Source organism: Anopheles moucheti, chromosome 2 (genome assembly GCF_943734755.1).
Source record: "Anopheles moucheti chromosome 2, idAnoMoucSN_F20_07, whole genome shotgun sequence".
NCBI classification, from domain to species: Eukaryota; Metazoa; Arthropoda; class Insecta; order Diptera; family Culicidae; genus Anopheles; species Anopheles moucheti.
In genome coordinates, this window is record NC_069140.1 from 41019257 (window position 1) to 41040880 (window position 21624).

The 21624-nt window shown below is 41.1% G+C and overlaps 1 protein-coding gene across 1 annotated transcript in view; it reads left to right on the forward strand.

Moving 5' to 3' along the window:
• The first annotated feature begins 1474 nt into the window (after positions 1 to 1474).
• LOC128299038 (maternal protein pumilio) overlaps positions 1475 to 21624 on the forward strand; it is a 104792-nt gene continuing 84642 nt past the window's right edge. Inside the window, exon 1 of the mRNA XM_053034876.1 lies at positions 1475 to 1599. The gene's annotated coding sequence lies outside the window, so the exon portion shown is untranslated. The remainder of the gene's footprint in view (positions 1600 to 21624) is intronic.

Genomic DNA, 21624 nt, shown 5'->3' on the forward strand with positions numbered 1-21624 from the left:
AACATGCAGGCCGGTTTTGTTGGTTTACTGCGAAGTGAGAGAGGTTCCTCGGAAAGGAACGCAATTCATTCACTTCATTCCGTCGTCGTGGAACGTTCGACTGGTCGTTTGCGTTTTGACTTTGAACGGGAACTACGGTGAAAGAAGCTGTGTATTTCTACGCGAGTGCAATCGCAGTTGCACTTCCGCGCGTTTGCATCATCTTGGTACGTGGGATAGATATTTGTGGTTACTTTGTGGAACTATTCCTTTTATTCCTTGGCCTGAAGTGGTTCGTCTAAAACGATTCTGTACGATTGTGTACCGGTACGCGGATGGGAAATTGGGTGCAACATTGTTTCCTGTGTCTGTAGTGTCTGATATGTTTGTAATATTAAAGTAAAAGCGAGCGGTTAAATGTTTTGCTGTCTTGTTGTGTTTATAGATGCATTCGAAGGAGTACAATTGAAACCACCGAACAGCATTATTGCTGCGATCATCAACATTTGAATGTGTCTTTGGTGTATAGTTTCAAGTTCGTTTATGTCGTTATACCTCCGTGAACGTCACGCTTATGAAGTTTTGTGTTTTACCCGATACAAATACAACTTTGTATATCGCTCCTTTTACTACCATCGATTGCGTGTTCGTTCGGTAGTTCACCCAAAACGGAAAAGAATCACTAAACGTGCGAGCTGTGTACTAAAAGAAGGTGTGTACCATATGCTATGCAAGCACAACAAAACAGAAAGAAGCGCTCGAAGGGAGACTATTTTTAATAGTGTCCTTATGGTACTCTCTGTCCAAACGATGTTCATGCGTTCGGCGACCGTGGTGCCGTGACGGTGGTTTCCCAGTATTTACCCTAATAGCACCTTCCTTTTCGTGTGCACGGGGTAATGCCGAAAGCGAAAACATTGAATAGGTCAACAGAGGCAAACGAAATTCGTTCGGCAAATTGTCGGCAACATCAACGGAAACAAATTTGGTGCTTGTCTGCTGCAAAAAGTGTTGTGTTGTTGTCATCATCGTACCAAGATAAGCGAGGGGTGTTGGGGTGAACTTCCGGCACGGTGAGATGGTTTGGGGTCGGCCGATGTGCGTGTGTGTCACGAAGACGAAATGGACGAAAGAAGCAGAGACGGGGGCGGTGTCAATAGTAATGGCCTCATCGAGTATGCAATAATCGTTGATCGATCAAATTGATTTTCCTGCCACCGCGCGAACACAGTTGGGTTTTGGGGAATAGTCGAATTATTAGGCGGTTACTTCGCCCAAAAGTGTCATTTAATTTTGTGTACAGCAATTGATATGCATATATTTTATTGCAGCGCTCTTCTTTGAATGCATAGCAATGTGGATAGAATGAATCGTATGTAAATCAAGTCAATCCAAACAGTTGTGGTTTCAGTGCTTTGTGTGGAGTAGTGGATGAATATGCGAATAGTTGTGTGATAGTTGAAGTTAATGAAAGTTTAAATAACTGCTGATGCACCTTTGTGACAAGCAGCACCGTACAGTTTGTTGATCTGTTGGTGAAGATTTATCCAGTTTTGCTTCCGGTGAAATTGAGCGAATTTATTTACTTACCTGCGAAGAGTGTTTGGATGATTGGATTCCGTAAGTGCCCTCTCTAGCAAGAAAAAGAAAAGTTTTGTTTGTTCTGGTGCTCCCACCGAATGCAAAATAGATCCCATGTGGCAAATCAGCTTTAAGAAGTGTTTGTAGCATTTCGCCGTGCGCCAAAAAAGTTTGGATAATTCTTCGAAAATTCGGCGTTTTGTGGATCTCGTATAGAACCCGGTTCCGGTTGCATTTGTGTGCGTGTGCGGGAAGAGGTGAGAACATCAAATCTTTATCCCAAACAACAAGTGTGTTGCTCGCCTGCAAGCAGACCGCTTCATCTCTCAAGCCCGAAAGCGTAAACCTCCTCAACCGGATGCCGCTGCGATAGAGGAAATCGAACAAAGTTCATCGAACGGTGAAAATCCCCAATTGTGGCCACGCTCACAGCGCCAGATGATCTACTAAGTCGGAAGCGCAGTGGAAAAGTGTGTATCGGTGCTAAACTGGACCGGCATTGGAATACAGAAAAGTGATCTTTGCTGCTGCTCCTCTCTTAATCACGCGGACCGACCAAAGGGCGGACGGGAACGGGCGGAACAGAAATAGGAAAAGGTGATTATTGTTTTGCGTGTGTGTGTGTGGGTGTATGAAAAACTATTTCAGTTGGGTGCTAAGAAAAAAAATGATCAAATCATATGGGCATCACATCCCATTATTACGCTACTGAGCATAAAATTTGGCGATGGATGGATGCCCAATGGATCTATCATTTTTTTGCGCTCTGGTCGGATATGCCTTTTTCATTTGTTTGTGAATGTTTCAATCTCAGCTAGTGAGCGTTTTCCAATTTTTTCTCTAAAAAAATACTATACGAGATTCAGTTTCTTACGTCGTTTTCTTATAGCAAGGAACATATTCAACACTTGATCAGTGTCTAAATTCGAGAACGTAATGAACAATTCTGCATCATTGGTCCGAGAAAAGTTGTTGATCATCATCTTCAATTTCGCCATGGTGTGTTGGGTTGTTCTTCGCAGTCGAATAATTCGCTGCTGTAATTGGTACAAGATCCTGTTCTCTAACTACTTTTTGTTTTGCTTGCTCAGTCTCATCCTCACCTAGCTTTTGTTGGTCGTTTCTTGGTGGAATAGCGAAGAAGTAGTCCACGCGATCGTACATCGAGGAAATGGTTTATCCTAAAGTGTGTTGCTCAAGGGGTTGTTGGGTGGAATGGCGGACAGATTCTGGAAAAAGGAGTACAAGAAGGGCCAGAAAAGCTTCACGATGTTCTCTCATTTTCTCTCTCTCTTTCTTGTCGTACGCGTTCAAGATCAGTCTTGAAGCACTGGAGAGGAATAGCGAACCATGAGTAAAGAAATAGAGAAGAATAAAGCACGGGTTGGAAAAGAACGCGTAAAAAGTTCATTGAATCTAACAGTAAAACGTGGCCAAAGGCATGGAACGCCGCGCTCGGACACTACAGTAGCAGTGGACGCCACGTCTTCGTCTACGTCTTCGTGGTCGTGGTCTACTCCGGGTTTGTTGGGGAGAGGTTATAACTAAGTTTCTAACCTGCTTTGGCGCACGTGAAGGCACACGTAGACGAACACAGAGTGTCGATGGGGGAAGCTTTAGCTTTGTATTCATCCTATGCGCGGTAATTCAATCAGTTACCTCTTTTTTTGTCCGATGTGCGAGATGTGTGCGTGTATGCGGCCTTTGATGGTACTGAATTCCGCCATGGATTTACCCCACACGCTAGCTCCATTTCACCCCATGCACAGTGTGTCCCTCTCATTTATATTTCCTTCTCTATTTTGCCTTTGCTTCATTCACCTTACTTCAGTGGAACATTTGAAGATTGATCCTCAAATTACGTGCTGCCGGGGCCTGTTGCAGGCATCGGACGTTGAAGACGGTGTGATGATGTTTCCTTCACGCATTGCGTGTGCCTTTGTTGCGTGGCGATTGTGCCGATAGTGTGCCTGTGTTCTGCACTTTCTCGCCGTGCTGTGGCGTGCTTGGGCCACTTGTGGAGCACTCGTGGGCCACTTCTGCGCTTACACTACGCATGTCGGAATCTACGCTAGAATTTGATTTGAAGGCAATTTTTCTCTCCGCTGGTGTGCGTTGGGCAGAGTGAAACCAACCACTAGAACAATTCAGCCAGTCGGAACACAAGAATATGTACACCGAAGAGGCAAAATATTAAGGTGCTTTTGAGCGTTGAGCTTTAGTTGTCTAGCACGAGTCTACTCATGAGATATAGCATCTTTCCGTCATGGATTATAAACAAATATTCTTATTAATGATGTTCTACTGCTTTGTGGAGTAGTGAGCGTGATAAGAAAGGTACCAAACCTATACTGGAATGGTTGATGAAGACTTGCCCTGAGATCTTCTAAAGTATAGTAAAATTGAATGTGTTTTTTTTATATCCACAATTTCTAGACATATTTTATATTTAGGATTTATAAAGGAAATGTGATTAATCTACTCACGGTTCTTTAACAGCTGTGCTGTTCATGTTCTCTCCTCACAATTATTCCGTTTATCTCGATTGTACACTTGGACAAGACCGTAATGATTTTTAATACGGGTTCTCATATATACCCAGCCCTTTGCTTCATTTAGTTTTTCTACAGACCTACTTACTGTATGAAATTAGCTGGCTACCATCGGTAAGCTAGTCATTTATTACGTTTGCGTCTATCCTCAAGTGCTTCTGGTCACGGTCTAGTCGGGAGTCTTCCAGCCGTATCCTCAATCATTACGCGGTGGTGCTTCTCTTTGAGCGATGTAATGGAAGGCATTTACTCCGACAGCAGTGTGCACATAGCTCACCACAACTTCTGTTTTAGGGCGTTCTCTGCCTGAACTGACCACTGGAGGTGGCTTACTGAACAAAAAATCCCTATTAGAAATGATGTAGTTCGTTAGTTTTCTATGTTCTAGTTATCTATGTTATATTGATATGTTGTTTTACAATACCTTTATATACATTACCTTCTTTACTTGTAATGTATTTGATTATTTTTATCGGAGTATTTCTGAAAATTAAGCAATGGTGAAAACAAAATGAATATCTGCTTTTTAATTGGAATTTACTGCACATAAAACATTAGCTGCTCATTGTCTTTTGGACAGAATTTATTAGATTCTGAATGAAACGACTAACGTCCCGTTGTAATTGTTGACGCGTTTCTAACGGATTCTGCTCGACAAATAGATTCCGGTCCGGTGGCTACAGCTTAAGATGCTGTCACACAACTCGCTCATTTACTGCCTGGCGAAAAAAAAAAACATTAACCCCGGGAATGCTTCTGCCGTCGCACATACGCCGCAACTTTTTGGAAAGAAGTCTGCCCAACAGAGCGAGTAGCTTTTTCTCAGATAATCCATTTTCCTGTGCGGTGGGGATGACACGGGGCGACTTTCACGTATTCTTTTTTTCCAGTTCAAGGGCAATAACCTACCTTCTACCGGCTCTAGGCAAAGATTATGATTGTTGGGCAGGAAATTGTGGAGTGTGTACTGAAACGAAGATTCCGGCTCCGAGCGGAGCAGCCCAGCCCCCGGTCTGTCACCCGTCTTGCTGCCCTTTCCACGGATGGTTCTCTTTTTTGTTGTTGTTGTTGCTAACATTCCATTAACATTGCGAGGACTATTAATCGCTGGTTCATCATATTTTGCTTTTCTTTTCTCCACTTTTCAACCACTGTCTCGAGGTTTTTTTAGACGGGTAATCTTTTATGCGCCGGAAAACCATCAACCGTTCATTGGCTGGGCGAGATCCGAGGTTTCTAACACACTGGTACGCCGTTCTTAACGGGCGCGGCACGGGTTTTTATATGTAGCTCGTTTATAGCTTATCAGTGGAAAACAAATTAGCGGGGCGTATTTGATGTGTCTGTTGCGATTTTACGCATGAGCCATATTCCCGTATGGAAATAGTGTGTTATTTTGTTATTATTATTTGTACTATGGTCCTTTTTTCGATTTGGAATCCAGCAGGATGCTATTCTAAATTTTCTTTAAAAAAGCTAAAAATATGTAAAACGGAGTACTAGTTGAAATTCTAGCGAAAGATGCTATTGCATAATTATTCCGAGGTTTGCACTGAATGCTATTTCCAGCAGGGAATTTGCGGTATAATCCGAATGCGTAAGCACTATAACATCAATGAGCGTAAAATATGCAATGATGTGTATAATTTGCACAACGAAATCATGTAATTAATTCCAGCATTGTTGATTTCAAGCACATTGGATGTAGTTCTTTGTTTTGACAGCAAAACGCGGTCTATTTTATGTTGTTCAAATATTGTGCAACGCAAAATGAAAGAGACATTTGCTCAACGCTATCGAAATTCTAGAAATGAAAACATATACAACCGGGGATTTCCTAGTGGGTCGTGGAGCAATGCACGAGAAAATCAATATTTGTTTTATTTGCTCTGTGTGTTAAGCCGTGCGCTTATTGATTCAATTATGCGTAACTTTGAAGCATTAGAATTCCAAACATGATGTTTGTTGGAACGAATCGAGAGATAATTTCATATGATGAGCTCGTATCTGACGCGAGTTTCCATGAAATTAGGATAAAGCCATACCGAAATAGCAGATAATGTATACCAGGAACAGACGAAATAATTCAGCGTCTAGCCAATTACAGGAAAATAAGTCAACAAAAATGTCTTGCGAAACATTCATGCAACAAGTGTGTGTCTCCATAGGGGATGGAATAACCGGCAGCAAACGTTCGGGAAATAGATCACTTGTCCGCTGTACATTATGTCGCCATGGGGTGGTTCATTTGTTATGGTATTTAGAAAAACTTTCGTTAACCAATCAACCGACACTAATGACAAGTTGTCAACGAACGAAATGTATCGGCGAAAATAAAGCAACCGATAGAATATCACCGTGCGGAAATCAATAGCCAACGTGCTTCGCTTTATTGGGCGAAAGCGTACCAAAACGAATCATTCGTCACGGTAGTGGTGTAAATTGGACAAATACGCTGGTGACGTTGTTGAATTTTGTGTCCCAAAATGAGGGTTTTTCCTAGCCCTTGCGTCCATTAATCACACTCTCCCAGGTTGAAGTGCGTTACACATTTCTGATCCTCTTGGGGGTATTGTTAGTGAAGTTATGTCGGACGGTCGATCAGGTCTGCTCACTTTTCTTTTCAATTACAATAAAATTGACCGGTAAGGAATGCGAACACACCATAATTTATTCCACATTTTATATTGATGTTGCAAACAAAACAATTAAAGTCCAATAGATATTATTTCGCACCGCGTTTTTGCTCTTCAAATTACACTCCAACTGTTGATTATAGGGATTGTATAATATCCGAATGATAGGGGCGGGTCGTCGACATGTGTTTTATGCTCTGTGAATGAGTGGTCTGACCCGGTCCAGTGTCGGCGGCACCAATTGAGGACTGGGCGACCACAATTTTCAGCGTCATCAATTTATTGACCGCCTCCTATTTCCTCCTCATCGTTTGCCCTGTTGCTCTCGGCTATGGGACGAATGTACAAGCGAATGTTTGTTGGTGCGCTGGTTGGCACACGGATGTCCAGCAAAATGGATGTGTTTGTGGCGCTTCTTATCCGTAGGGAAGGGTTGCTACATTTAACCACTCCGCTGCGAACAACAGTCGAGCATAAAATAGTATTACTTTATTGCTACAGTGTAGCATAATTTGTTTGTTGGAGGAAGGGCAAATGTTGTGACCGACATATATGTGCTAGTATCGGAAGGCAACTATTATTGTAATCCATCTATTTTGACCGTCTCATTTCTGGTGCTTGTTTTTCTACTTTCTACTACTATTCTGTTGGTCAAATATTGCACATGAATGCAATTCCATATACATCCATATTTTGATATCCCTGTGGGGTAATTTACCTTCATTTGAAACATTTTGGTACAACACCAACTGTTACAGTGCCATATTCCGTTCGCTAGACAACTTGCCTCCTTTCGGATCTGGAAGCGGACAGTGCACGCGACAGGCGGCACACATTTATTGAATTGATGATGCACAATTGCTTAGCCACGCCATTATCACAAGCAAGTGTATGTGTATGGTGTTTGGTCGAAACATTTCAATGGCGGCCCTAAAATCCCGCCACACATAACAGTGCACTTCTTTTTTTTGTGGTACAAAGCAAACTAACGGACCCAAGGAAATGGTTGTGTCCGTTTTTGTGCGTGACTTGGTAGGGGTTTTTTGAAAAAATATATATTTCTACATACCACGACGACCGAATATGCATCCACGCATTACGGACGGCTTACAAATATGACGATAAAAAGTTCATCTGTGTTCATTTGCTTGTCTATTGCTTGGTCCAGCATTTAGTCTGTGTGCTGTGTGTATGCATGTTAGCCAAAATAAGGCATGCATTGTTTAAAATAAAGGGGGAAACAACCCAACCGAAAAGAGACGAAAACGAAATCAAGCGTGTTGAGTGTAACCGGGCGGGAAAAGAAGCTCACACACGAAAAGTGTCAAATAATCAATTTATTAAACCCACTTGTTTCAATTCCACTGTCGCAGCGACGTTTCGTGAACCGCAATCGAGTGGAGTTCTTGGATCGCGTGAATGCCATGGAATGGTGTGGTATGTTTGCTCCGTAAGCAAATGCTTCTGATCGCAGTCGGTTGGTTCAAACCGGGTTGCTTTATACGTATTGCACAACAATTGTGCCTTCCTTATGGGTAGATAAGCAGGGACTTTCAGAACGATTTTTTTAAGTTACGTTTTGAATTATTCTTTCTAATGCTTAATATAAAGAGTGAACACTACATGTGTTTGTTCAAATAACGTAATGACAACTTAACTCTACAGAAAAAATGTCAGTTTAAAATATAACTAACGAACCGGTCAGTTTAAATCGCCATATTTCGGTATCAAACGATTGGGGAATATTAGTTGTGACGCGGCCTTTAAATTGGCATTAATTGTCTAGCGATCCACATGTTGTACGTATGCAAATCAATTCTTAACGTGTCATGGGAGACATGCCCAACTGTTAAGCACGGACCGGAGTTTATTGATTTTTCTTGGATGTTACGGTCTCTATTATCTCCGTACTCCATATGATACGCTCTCCATTTCGATTCTACTGAGGTTTTCTGGCTAGAAACATTCCGAAGTTTACATTGGACAAGTCTTTCGTTCACCAAGTGCAATGCCGCATTTCCGATGGCAACTTGCTGATCGTCAGACAACACAACACAGTGGTCTTAAAACTATAAACACATCGATATTCTTTATCTCATTTGTAATAAATTTTCAAATCCAGTATGTAGAATCTTTTGAGAAGAGTCATTCATATGAATCTTAAATGGGGAGTCATTCAAATCAGGAAACTACTCCCAAAAGGATTCATGAATCCTTTGAGCAGTGGCGGATCAAGTCCTTGAAACCTTGATTCTTGGGCACAATAGTTGAACATGTACTGGACTGTTGTTTCTAACAAAACGTTTAACTTTCTGTCATTTGATTTTCAACCTAAATGTTGGGTATAACTATTTGTGGTATGCCTTGTAGTACCGTCGTTCTCTTGAATCGTGACAGATTAAAAACAAAAACCGTTTTCATTTTTGTTTGTTATATCAATTTTACATTATTTTACATATGACACGTTGGGCAAATAAAACGAATTGCAAACTCTTTCTACACTCTGCAAACTCTAGTTCAGGATGTTCCACATTCCATGTTCGTCAGTTGGATTACCGAGCTTTGCAAGTTCGCATCAAGAGTTCACTTCATTTAACACGAAAGCAAGTGTACATTTAATTTAACCATTCCATTCGTTTGGAATGTTCCATTGCATTTTATTTCCACAGACACGCACTTCACAGTGCATGTGTGTACCCAACGCTGCACCGGATATTTCATCTACAGCTGCAGCACGGTGCATTCGGGTGTGAAAGCGATGGATGAGCTTACAATGGTGGAAGTGAAATCGGTTGCATTCGATTCTTTCCATATTGCTGGCTACACATCACCTCACCTTGGGACGGATGGTGTTACCTTCGCTAAGGTGATTTTCCCTCCCACACATGTATGGGATGGGACGAAGTCAGCCACTTTATGTGCGCCTCCAGCCCTATTGTAAACGATGCACTTGTTTTAATGCATTTACTCTTCTGCAAAAGAATTGTTTCATAGGACAAAGAAAGATAAGGGCGAATTAGACGAAGAAAGAGAGAGAGAGAGAGAGAGAGAAAACTATGAAGAGAAAGAGATGATTTTTTTGTTGGTAGGTTCGGTTCAGTGGTCAGCTTGCCATCGGTTGCGTTTTCCTACCTTGCAATCGCAATAGAAAAGTGCTTACGTTGAAGAAAGAATAAGAGTGAACGAACGAGTGAAACGGCTGATGATGATGATGATGATGATGATGATAATGCATTGTCTTGCATTTTCATGATTTCGTGTGCTGTTTGCTGTTTCCAGTTTATGTTTACTTTTTACTGCACTCGATGCACAAAAGCAGACTATCGGCCGAGTTGCCTGCAGTTTTATTTTCTTTTGGGTCTGCATAAAGTAAACGTTTGCGCTTCATCCAGTATGAAAGGAAGTAAAACCTCCAGTTTTCCCATTGTGAGTCATGATATAGTGAGCACCACCATAATGGTTGAAACTTTAATTAACTTTCGATTTAGACACAAGTATCAAAAAATGTTGTTCATATGGAGGAGATGGTTTAGTTAATTTAAATAAAGAGTAAAGGTAAATAAATGGTACATGAAAATATGACGTCGGATCGTTCGCGAAAAGGGTGATTTAACAAACAACGAAATCATTCTGCTTATCCACAATGTACAAGGGTTGCAAAGAAATGCCCCTCACAAACAAGCAACATTTATTTTTTATCAGCTTCTATGTAATAAGCTTCTTAAAACATTATCATGCTACAAACTTGCCATCAATACTGTTACGCTCTAATGATGCGATTTCATGCTTTGTTGCTATCTTCTGTTGTGCTTATTTCTGCTCATGCTTTTGAGATTTTTTTATGTTGTTTGAAGCAAACGATGGTGTGGTATTGAAGCGTGTTGGGTACATTTATGCTTCCGGAGCGCGGATAATTGGGAGCGAATGGAGAAGGCAGTGGTTTGTACAACAATCACTGGATGGTGCCCAAGTGTGCTCCACAAAGCAGACTGATAATGAGAGGTATGCTGTAGCTTCGCTAGCCAGTCCAGAGTCAGCAGTAGGTACAATGAGAAGCAGCATAATTTTGCTCGTGCTCATCAATGTGTTAAAGGTTCGAGAAAATCATCATCGACGGCCGAAATGATGATGGTGATGCCGAATGGAACATGAGCTTACAAGGAACACTATTCCACGTCGAAGTTGAAACACTTGAACCACCAGTCAGTTAAGGTATCTATATGCGGAAACATACAACTTTGTGGAGATAGGAAGATCGAGGGAGGAAGAACATAATATCTCTCAGGTGTATGTGTGTGTTTCCTATCGATCCTGGAATAGACTCGATTGCTAGCTAAAGCATCAGTTAAGGTTACAGTTACGGTTACAAATCTGTACAAGAAGTGATTTTGATTGGCAAACGAATATTCGATCGTAAATAGGTATAACCTATACACCAGTTGCTATGCAAAGAATACGGGAAAGCTTTTCACCCTTGTAACCAAACGGTGGCAATTGTGCAATAGATGCTGCTAGGTGATACACTTGTCTTCACTGTTTCACTTGTCGAACACGGAAAAAAGGAAGCCCCGAAAACACGGTATTATTTCGGAACTGGTAGATCTCGTTGTTCCCGTTTCTTTCAAGTGCCGTTTGTTTGATTGTTCTTTGCTCGTGGTAAACCCCATGAGTGTCGATTTTGTTTCGTGTATATATTGGATATGTCGAGTGCTGAATTTCAATCAAATGCCACCTCAATCAATCAGCTGTTATATTTGTTCTGGTTTATTTGCGATTAATTGTGTTTTTACCAGAAATGAAAAAATGTAAAATAAACTCCACTTTTGCAATAGTGAATTTGGAGTTGTTGGTAATTTATCGTGTTAGATAAATAATAAATAGTAGGTGCCATGAGTTTGCTTCGTCAAATGTTGAAATATTTAAAAGCTATTGTTTTGTTGTCTTTCCTTTCTAGGCGATTATAGCTTCGGTTCAAATTTTAAAATAAGATAACAGACAAGGTATTGCATCATGTACCAGTACATTCGTATATAATGTAATGTATACATACTTGCTTACTGTTGTCTTCTTGGTACTTACCTGCTGCAAGAATCCTTTTGAACTATAATGTCCTTCCCCACAATAGCCATACTCAAAATCCTTCTGAGCATACTTCTTCCATACTAACACGTTTTCATCAGTTGTGGACGTCTCAACGGCCTTCGGCCTATATACAAGCTTTATAAGATTCTTACTTTGTCAGTTCAGACAGGTGTGTTGGATGAAGAAATTTCCTGAGATCACAGAATAACCGGCAATCACAAGGTTTATGCTGATTTTGTATTTGGGATAGATGAAAACTCACAATTAACAGCAAATAGCTAAGAGGTTTGAGGATACTTTCTGCTGTTGAAATAAGTTTGCGTTAATCTAGCTTACTACATAATGTTTCAATGTTGGTAACCTTTCTAAATTCGCTTGTTTGCAATCATTATAATCTTTACTGTATTTAATGTAGGCACACGTTTATAGGGGCTGCCACAATTAATGAGGGCATACGGTTCAAAAACTTCATTCATTAATTCAGAATTACTTTGTTTGGAAAGCAGGAAGGACGAAAGGACGTTCCACAAAAGCGGTGAAACGCTGGAAGAAAATGTGGTCGGTTCCATATGAAATGCGGCTTGGAATCGAAACAGATGCCAGAATGCTTAGAAGAAAATGAAGCATTTGTAAGATTAATATAGGCACCTGGGTATAGGACGTGATGGAGGTGTGCTGGCTTGGGTAGAAATATTAGAATGCGAACAATGCCAGTTGAATACAAATGTTCTAACCATTATGCATGAAAAAATTATCAGTAATATAAAACACGGCGTTTTTTTTTCGGTTTATGGTCAGTCGGAGGTGGGTCGATAAATGGTACCATTCTTCCGTCACGTCACTGCTTTACCATCGAATCCTGATTAGTTTCCGTCGGTGGCGTGGATTTTATCGTCCATTCTTGCGGTTAAACTTACTGATCGGATGCTCTAAATCAAGTTAAAGGACATTAGCCGGAATTCGAAGAATATTTTACGAATGAAAGCGGTAGAAAAAGGTCTACCGTTCCGTGCCTTTTAAATGTCCTTCGTAGTTGAAGAAATAAAACGACACAGGAGAAAAAACAGACCAAAATGAGTAGAATGGGCTGTGGACATATCGGGTAGGGTTAATTACCGATCGATTTAATGATGGATTAGGATTCGATTGGACTCCATCTTGGCTGTATGTTTTTACTGATGAAAATCAAGGTTGGGCAGCTCAATGAATTATATACAAGCAGACACAATTAACTCACAGGCTAGTGGTAGATTTCTGTTTGAAAGAGAGTACTAAAGGGCAGTAAAGACACACAACTCCGAAGGGATAATAAAACTGAACTAAGTATACGAGACTTGTTTTCAAAGAAATATTCAACTTTCGAACCATGAGGGCGTTGTGTATGTGACCTTTCGTAATGATATAAAATGCCGTCTGGTGCTTATCTTGATACTGTCGCTTAGACGTTTGATTAGCTCCATCGAATGTCTGTTCATTCGTTTGAAGTTACGTCCTATTAATAGCAATTGGAAAAGCAATCGTAATCAGTAGTAACTACCACCTCGTAGAGCCATACTTTGCATGAGTCGTTTTCCGTTTTCCTATTGCTGAGAAATAGAATGTAGATTTGCTATGGAAACGGAAGAAAAGTATACCCGCAGCAGGGTGGGTACTTGGAGCGAACATAAACAGAACATGTGCCTGCAGAGAAGAAAGCCCCATCATCTTTCATTACTTTGATTATGGAGGGGAGAAAAATAAAATATGCAGCCGCAATCACTGCCGGCGATTGGTTAAGTTCTGTTTGCCCAGCGTGCGTTCCTTGATGAGTTAACCGGGGGGCTTTGATATTTTGTGTATGGAATCCCTTTCCTTTTCTTGAAAACAATTACGTGCATTCAAGAATAAGATTTGAAACATTTGTTTGTGGTTAGATTCAGATTGCGACTATTATTCAGCCATCTTGCTTTACTAATTCCGTTCTCTCCGATGAGTTAAACTGCAAGATTGGTGACGTCAGGCGTGTTGTTAAGTAATCAACACATTTTAATATTCTGTTTAATAAAATCACTAGCTTTTAGAGGAGGGACAGTATCATGCAAGGGAGAGCAGTTTGTTGGAACCATCTCAAGCAGTTCTACAAGCCGAGAGGCTTCTCGTGCCGGTAGTACGTTGCCTACATGAACGGAACGTGGGTTTTAACAGACCTTCCAAATCGAGCGTGGCAGTGCTTCGTTCAGTAGGGTCGGTATGGCAAGAGTTTTGTTGCCACAATTCTGTCGATGTTTTAAAATGCAGTTGGATTTGAATTTCGTATGCAACTGCACCCACGATCAGATCGCTTTGTCGATCGTTCAGGTTTTGTGATTTGCTTGCGTTAGATAACATTCGACATTTTATTTTAGACTTTATTGAAACAATGGAAAGCAAGGGTTACAATTGAGCTTGCTTATAAAAGAAGATATTGTAATGTTGTCTGCTTAAAAAATATTAAATTTCCATTAAAGGCTCTGCCGTCCCGTATTTTTTTATTTTTGCTTAAGCTATATGTAATACTGCCTCACTAAGTACAATAAAAAAACGGAAAAGCCATCATCGACAAACCTTCTCATCAGCCCCTACCAGCCTAATGAGAGTGAGCATCAAACATTTTCCCATTTTCCCGGTTTTCGTTTTCCCTACCCATGGTGGTCGGAAGTCGCTTGCTTGATGGCTGCCAGTGGAAGTAAAACACATCGTAAATCTTTTTCCCGATGGTTCGTCGGTGTCAAGCGTTGAACAAGCGATAAAACTGTCATTAAGTCAATGTGCTTCATCCTTACCACCCCGACCTTTGCTAGCATATAATATTGCAAGGCAGTTATAGCTCGTTTCTTCCTCTTCTTCCTCTTTTTATTGGAATTTGGAGTTTCTTTTTGCCTGATTTTTTTTTCTTCGCTGATGCTTGATAAAATATACATTCTTTCGCGGCAAATTGGTTGGCGATGTGTGAGTGTTGTAAGAAATTTGGTTCGAAATGTCAGAAGCACAAAGTTAAATTGCCACCATTTTCCCGACAGCTAAGCCAGAACACACCACCCAGACCGATGGGAGAAGCGCCCATAATGACGGCGATGATGTAGATCATAAATCATATGCTAGTTGTAGCGCGCAGGGTATGATGGCCGATACACGTAGGTACGCGTGTGCGTTGTGTGCAGTGTAACGCAAATTAATTTTCCAACAGTCTTTCTTGTTAATGTAAGGTTACAAATAATTCTGTAATTGGTAGCAGACTATGTTGCTCATTTCGTGCAATATGGAAATATGTTAACCAGCAAAACGATGCTGCTGGGCATGCTGATGTGGATTAAATAATAATTGTTATTATTCGGGCCTATCTTCTAAATTATTTTGAGCGAACCTTTCTTAAGTAAGTTTGCATCGCTTCTAAATACTATCGAAGGGTCAATCTTCAAAACCCCACATTTATAATGCACATTAACGCTGATATAAAACAACCAGAAAACCCATCGAAAAGCTTCTTCATTAATGCGTGTTCCGCCCTAGAATTTCGTCTAATTCGCTAGTCCTTTTTTTCCTTCCAATCCAATTTTTTAATTTAAACTTCACATTTACGGTCACGTTCGATTGCTTCATCGATTCAACAGTGCTGTTTACATTTGAACCTAAAAGGGAAGGCTCGAATGATGATTAGAGACCATGAGAAAGAAAAATGGTAAGCCTACCCCCCGGGGGGCATCGTTTTCTCCTGTAGCGATAAGAGAAAAGTTTTCCCCACTGATTGATACCGCTCCAGTAGCCACGACACCTCGGTGCATGATGATAAAAGCTCCTTTGTGGTGGCAAAAATGATGCTTATCGCGAAGATTTGTTTCGGATCAGTTCAATGATAGAAACCTATTTCTACCCTTCGCTTTCGGTGAGTCACATAGGAGGAGCTTCTATCGCGTAGTTGTATTAATTAAATGTGATGAAACGTCTACACACACAAGCACATCCATTTGCGTTGTATGTGTCACATATGAATGTGGTTGCGTATACGCACGAGTTTTCTCATCAACATCAGCAGGAAAATGGTAAAGTTTTCTCCACACAGTAACGGAAACCGGTGGAAAATGTGTTGTGAAATTCCAGCGTAATACATTTATTCGTCGGGATTGAACTTTGGCCATTGAATGCGCGCACCACAATCAGTGTGTGGTTTGTTTTTGCCCTGGACTTTTCTCACGCCTCCAGAGAAAACGGTTGCTGCTGAACCGACGCTCTTACTTCACGCTGGATAAAGTAATTCCTAACTCACATTCATGATAGAAGATTGCAATTTTCTTATTATGAGCTCTGTTATTCTCTGTTTCTAGTATCCCTTGGCAGACAACTAATCGGATGAAGTTTGTTTACAAATTTTATCCATTTTGAGATAAATGGTCCAAAGCAGTTGTGTGTGGGGAGCTTTTGGTGGCAAAATTATGTGAACGCAGAGAATCAATTCCAGTCAATGATGAGTGACTTTTGGGGGAGAGGAAAGATTAGGAGCTTCATTCTTTTTTATTTACAATGTTTGCACACCGTTTTTCTGTTCTTCTCCAAAATTTGTTAATCTATTTTAAAAGGTTTTTCGTTTTTAAATTTAAAAGATGAGTTTAAAAAATTTAATGAGTTTAAAATTTAAATTTAAGAAAAGAATTTAAACTCAATGAGTTATCGAGAATTTGTACCATATACATGCTTTCGGTTCGTCGTTTCGATCTTCAAATCTGGAGGGATCTAAAAACATTTAGGAGAACCTGTTCGTGTCAACGAATATAGCACGTGCAAAATATTGTGAAAACCCTTTTTTATTGATTCGTGCAGTGTTTATGTTTGATACGTTTAATTTACTTTTCTGTAACTCCTATTTTATACACATCATAGCATTCTACATGTTGTGTAAAAACATGTAAACCTAATCCGTAAACAGCTTTAGAGCTTTTTTTTTTCAAAGCTACAACATGCCACACTCCTCTCAAAGCAAGTAAAAAGCTTTACTCCGTAAGAAAAAAGGACATTCAAATTTCTTACACCATTTCACTAAAACGTTACCATTATACATATCCAATCAATAGAATTTGCGTGCCTTTCACACGTTTTCCAGCTGAAGCCGGTGTTACTAAGCGAGAGCTGTCCATTCGGTAGAATGTTTCGCTCTCCCACTTTCCAACCGTGCTGTGATAAAGTGCGCGGATCCTAAAAAAAGGTCCAATCCTCTGCTAAAGGGGCTGTACGGGTGTACTGTGGCTAAAGCAATTTGTGTACCACACTGGTACCGCCGGTGGACAATGAAAAACTTTGTGCCGTGCGGGCGGTCCTGCCCAATCTTGCTCGACCTTCCTCCGACCGGGAGCGTTTGAATAAAAGTGGAAACACTCAGACTTCATCTTTTGCTTTCATTATCCCTCATTCGTACACCTTTTCGGTGTAGGATTTAGTTTTGGTGTGTGTGTGTTTTTTTTCTTTCTTGATGTTTAGTATGCAGAGTTGGCCGCCTCTATTGGTGGTTACCATTGGAAGAATTTTCATGAAAGCGCCTGAGTCATTTACTAGCAGTGCGCGTTTTCGGTACCGAACCACAAGGTCACACAGCTACTCGTGGGTGGTGAACTGTGCTGTGAAGCTTAAAAGAAAACGAAAAACCAACTGACGACGGTCAAACGACGAGGAGCAAATGAAAATTGCGTTAAGCATGGGAGCTCGCGCGCGTGGAATTGGCCGTTGGATTTTTTGGTCGTGCGTTTATGGATGAATGAAGGAAAGCGCCGCCTTTTGCCTTTTTAGAAGAGTAAGTGTGCTGTTGGTTCTGACAGAAAGAAAACGCAGTTGTAAAGCAGTAACCCCTTAGTCCTTCCCGCCTGGGGTGCTGCTAACGACGTTGCTGATTTCGATAATTAAATAGTGACGCAATGGCGTTGATTTAGCTAAATTATGAAACGATAATGAAGATAAATCAAGTCCAGGTAGATTAAAAAGTCGGGCCGTTCGGCGAACGTGTATTTGTTCGTGGTGTTAGCGTACCTGTTGGAAAGCGATTTATCATATTTTACCTTACTACCACATAACACGACGAGTTCCATTTTCATTTCCATAATGGTGTAGGGCGTTATTGTTTTACCACACCTAAAAGAATCAATATTTTTTTAAGTAAACTCAATGTTAAAATTTGGTTGAAATCAAAATTGTTTGCAAGACTTTTTTGATCATTAGTTTCGGATTACATCGATCCAGTGGTACCAGTGGGCTGGGTATTTCCTAGAGCGCCAATTACATTAACCACAATCAACCACAATAAAAGCTTCCTAAACTTCCGCCCTGGCATAAGTTTTATACTCGCCCCCTTCGCTAGGACATTCAAACATAAAAATCCTGATTGTTAAAAGTATCTCGACTAGCTTTTCCCTGAAAGCTTCCACTGGAAAATAAGGGGAAAATTGTCGACCCCTCACAGAATAGCCTGCAACCCCAAACCCACACTAATGGTGTCCTGGAACATCCTCGAGGCAATGTAATTTTCACATACTGCTCGTCAAATCCAACTCTCGGTTGGCGGTTTATTTGTTCAAGCTTAATTCCCTCATCCAGAGTTGCTGTAGTACTTTTTTTTTATCGCTTCGTACAAACGATGGAAACATATAAATGCAAAAATAAAAACCACAATGGAGTTAAACTTCTCCCGCTGCTGGTCATGTGAAAATGGCGGGCAAATGGCAGCATCATCATCCATCCATAGTCCCGTGCATACCAAAACGGCTTTTCGTGTCTCGTCTCGGCAGTCCTTACCGGACACGGCAAACGATTGTAGGATGATGGCTTTCAGTTGGGAAAGAGAGTGCAAAAAAAAAAGGATGTTCTGTTTTTAGTCACATTGTTTTCAACCAAACCGGGAAGAGTACGACGTGGTAACGTCACTACAATAGCCCATCCGCTCTGCTCTGATGAGAGGATCATGCTATATGGGATGGATAATCGCTATCGCAGTCTGTAAACTCACCATAGTCATGTCAGAGCTTGCGTTCCATGAATGTATGCATGGATGTGTGTGGGTGTATGTGTGTAATGCTGAATACAAGAATATTCGTTTTTTATCGACATTCAGCATTAAAGTTCGTCCTGTAAGTCACAACATCGCAGATACAACGCTATTTTAAACTGGATTATAATTGGCGCTGCAAATTATGACTGTGGAAGGTATTCCCAGAAGCGAATTTATTAAGTGCAATCGTTTTCAGCTCAAAGAATTACAGCGTTTTGTTCGCCGAAATTTGCGTTGATCAACTGCTGCGAACATCTTAAATATTATTAGAAATTTAATAACTTTGAGAAGCTATGCTATCCGGAATAAAACTTCCAGCTTTTGGACAAGAAATTCCGAGGACACTTTTACAACAAAAAAAAAAAGAAAAGAGAACAAATACCAACAATAAAAACACCAAATTTTGTTGGTCAAGGTTTGGACGTTAAAGTTTTTACCAGCCCCAAAATAGTCCCATTTTTGTGGTAACGCTCTCCCTCAAAAGTTGGGAGTGAGCAGCAGTAGAACCCAAAAGGTATATTGTTATGTGGTGTGTCGTTGTTGCCTGCTCACAGTTCGCATACGTACGCAAATGCCCAGTGCGGGGTGGTCTGTATCCTTCGGGGAAAACTTCTGAACGTCTGAATAAAAGATTGTGCGATTTGGATGAATAAATAAAGCACCAAAAATATAAACACTACCGACAACAACGAGAAAGAAGGTGAATTGTGCCGCACATTATACGCACGGGGAATTCTACTATTGCCAATAGTCGGTGGGTCTTTTTTTTTGTTGGGGGGTGAGAAAACAAAAAAAAAGGTGGCGCACATCTTTCCATCGCTGTTTGAAATCGTACAGATGAACTGGTAAAGCACGATTTTTAGGGCTCCCGCTGGAAAACTGACCGATGGTGATGGTTGGGATATGCTGGGGGACACCATCCTCCCCCAATACCGTTCAGGGACCGTTCACCATTCTATTTGTTTGTTTACCTACCCAATCTTGTTTGCCAGCAATGCCAGAATAGTGGAAGAGTTTTTTGTTTGTATTATTTTTTGGAGGATCGATGGTAGCGGAAAATGTGTCCTTCGGATGATGTGGTATACGTACGTGCTATCGGTTCGCTGGTCAAGAAGCAAGAGAGCTAATTTTTATTCTATCACATAAATCTGTGACATCGCGAATCTGCGCATAACGCTAGGCTCACGCAGATAATTTATACTCGCGAGTTGAGTGTTCCTATTTACGCTTGCATGCAATATGCAGTGAGCTGCTACATCACATCCTCCTTTCTTTAATTTTTTCGTGGACGAAAAATATTCCTGCCATAACGGGTTTGGTACGACGGCTGTCTGGGAGTTACATCTTTTTGATCACAATGTTTGGCGAGTGGCTTGGTGAATTCACTCAAAAATGCTGGTTTCAGGCGATCAATCGAGATTGCCGTTTTCCTACCCTTAATTTCTACTGTATAAGTCTTTTTTCCTTTCTTACATACTTTGTATGGACCGTCGTAAGGTGGCGTGAGGGACGGTCTAACGTTATCTATGCGTACAAATACGTGACTACAAAACTGCAGATTAGAGTTTACAAAGGTTTTTCTGTTAGTGTCATGATTGGATGTTTGGATGGGTTTCAATCGTCTCATGATAGCTCTAAGATTCGAAATAAACTCGGGTGTTAGGTTAGGGACAGTACTGCTATTCTCAAAAAATTCTCCAGGCAAACGCAAGTTGGTGCCATACGTCAGCTCGGCTACCGTTGCTCCTAGGTCGTCCTTAATCGTGGAGCGCATCCCTAACAACACCAACGGGAGTGCTTCTGTCCATCTGGCTCGATCATGGCTAATGAGGGCTGCTTTCAATTGGCGATGAAGACGTTCTATCTGACCGTTTGCCTGTGGATGGTAAGGGGATGTTTTTAAATGGTCGATGCCCAGTGTTTCAGATAGCTTTTTGAAAAGCTCGCTTTCAAACTGCCTGCCGCGGTCGGTGGTGATTTTAGCTGGTACTCCAAATCTCGCAATCCAGGTTGCGATGAATGCTCGGGATACCGTCTCTGCTGTCATGTTGGGTAGTGGTACAACCTCTGGCCATCTGGTGAATTTGTCAATCATTGTAAGGCAATACATATTGCCTTCTGAAGGAGGTAGAGGTCCAATCAGGTCCATGTGTACGTGATGAAAACGATCTGGTGGTACGGTAATCTGTTCCGGTTTGGTGAGGTTGTGCCTGGTTACTTTGTTTCTTTGGCACTGAATGCAGGTGGTGACAAAGTTCCTGCAATCTTTCCTCATGGATGGCCAAACAAACCGTTTACTCACCAAATGTGTTGTACCTCTGATGCCAGGGTGCGAAATGTGGTGTATTTTGGCGATGATTTGCTTACGGAGTGTTTTCGGGACCAAAGGACGAATCTCAGGGGTTGACACATCACAATACAATGTGCCTTGTTTCGATGGAAGTATGAAAGGTTTCACACGAATCGTGGTGCCTGCGGGAGGTTGTTGGATAAACTCGGCGATTTCGGCATCCGTTCGTTGCATCTCCGCCATTTGGACGTAGTCGATGGGTTCGGAAAAGATGGATTCTATCCGGCTTAACATATCTGCAACATTGTTCCCTTCCCCTGGAATGTGACGAATATCCGTTGTGTACTCGCTTATAAAACATAATCGACGCTGTTGTGTAGGGTTGGCTCGTTCAGGTCGTTGGAGGAAAGCTGTCACGAGTGGCTTATGATCGGTGTAAATACAAAAAACACGTGCTTC